The sequence below is a fragment of the Hipposideros armiger genome, unplaced genomic scaffold (assembly GCF_001890085.2).
Source record: "Hipposideros armiger isolate ML-2016 unplaced genomic scaffold, ASM189008v1 scaffold_1022, whole genome shotgun sequence".
NCBI classification, from domain to species: Eukaryota; Metazoa; Chordata; class Mammalia; order Chiroptera; family Hipposideridae; genus Hipposideros; species Hipposideros armiger.
This window is the reverse complement of record NW_017732372.1, coordinates 26,360-28,385: the sequence shown is the minus strand read 5'-3', so window position 1 is coordinate 28,385 and position 2,026 is coordinate 26,360.

Here is a 2,026-nt window from a genome sequence, read left to right as displayed (position 1 = left end):
TTTAATTGTATTGTTTTATATTCACAATTAGTAACAGAATATAAACACTGAAATGAAAACTGAATATAAAACAAGAAATTCTGGTAATGTGATTATCTGCCATATGCATTTTACTGCAATAGAGGTAGCAGAACAAAAGATTTTTAAATGTAATGAAAAGTACTTGAAAACTTTCTTTACTCCTAAATTTAAAGTATATTTTAAATGAAGCATTTGTTTCTTTTGCACACATTTATGAAATTACTTATTCACCATCTTTTGAAATATCATTGTTTTTAAGGATTGTATGTATAGTTTATTTAATTTTTAAAAAAAATTTTGGATAGTTGTGACACTTGAAACTAAAGATTGTAAAAACCTGCTAGAAGATAAGTGGGTGCTTCAATCATCTGAGTTATGTCTAGAACCAGCCAATACTCGATAGCAATGAACAAATGAATAGTTGTGACAGTCTCATTCATCTTCTCAACCTGTGTGCATCCTTAGTTCAGGGCCTGTTGCTTACTAGGGGCTAGGAACACATCAAGATGGTATTTGCAGAATCTAGCCAGGTAATAACCTTTCTGAATTTTAAAAGTAGATACATTGTGAGGTTGATATATGTGCTAGGCTTTCCCAGACCCCCACCTGAAAGCAATATTGGGACAAAGTGGTGATGTGTAGTTGCCAAATCCTCAAGGTTGGGTGAGTATTTGATTTACATAGTAAGCCCTTGATTCAAAATGATTTTGAAGTTAGTAGCACTGATAGAAGTGGAATGGGCTTTCTACTGCCTAACTACATATGTATTCCTTTTGAGATCCCTCCCAGATGTAACCATAACCATAAATGTCACTCACACTCAGCCTGTGGTGAACGCATATGTTGAATTGAAATTAAACCTGTGAAACCTGCGAAGGACTTGACCATTGTCCCAAATCCTCTGGTATCTGATTATCTCACCACCTGCCGTAGTTGCTTTATATCAATAGTACCATTATTTTGCTAAATTAATAGGTCTAGTAAATGTGTGTTCTCAGAAAGAACTTGTTAAGCTTGTTTTTTTTTTTTCTGAGTAGGTGTGGCCCATTAGTGTAACTTCACAGATACGCTAGTTATTTCTCTGACCAGCTGACGTTACTCATAGAGGTTAGTTTTGAAGACAAAGCATTTCATATACTTCAAAGACTGGAAACATTCAGAAGATAAATTTTGTTCTAGAAGTCCCATTTAAAAATCTGCGATATTAAAAATGAGGTTTTTGGGGCAATATTCAAGGAAAATTGAGGTTAATTTTTTTTAAAGCCTTCCTACCACTCATTTTTAAGTAAATCATACCTTGAGCAAAGCTGCCATATCTCTGAGTCTCAATGTTCTTTTCCTCAAAATAGGAATGTTCTGGTGGATGATATAAGGCTCTTTTACTTCTCACAATTTGTGATACTAGGAAATACATATTTTTGTTATAAGTACATTTTGTTATAAATTTAAGAGAAAGGGAACTTTAGAATTGCCTTAAGTAAAGCCGCACGGTTAATTCTTAATCTTAATATCTAATTATCTTATGATATTTTGTGTGATAAAATTTTCTATCCTATATAATTATAAATCATTGTTTGTTTGTTTTTTATACCTTAGTGCTTGCCATGCAGTATGTAGTCAATATATCTTTAGAATACTAAAGTCTTAGGTTTGGGAACATCCAAGGTTATTGCCTAGTGCTACCACTTTACTTCACAAAAGACAGTAGGGGACTGAGGTGACAAATAGGACTTAGCCAAGGTCAGCTCAGGTCTCCTGACTCCTTTGGTGCTTTCTTCCGCATTGGCTTAGCCTCTCAATGTGAGATTTCATAAATTTAGTTGTTTTTTTTAAGACAAAAAAAAAATACCATTCAGATATAAGATTGAAATTACTACAACCTAACACAACAATAAGGATGATAAAGATACTACCCAGGTATTCCCGGAATTAAAGGTACCAAAAAGAGTTATGTTATCTTTACAGTTATAAAAAGAATGCAAACTTCAGCCAATAATTAAAATAT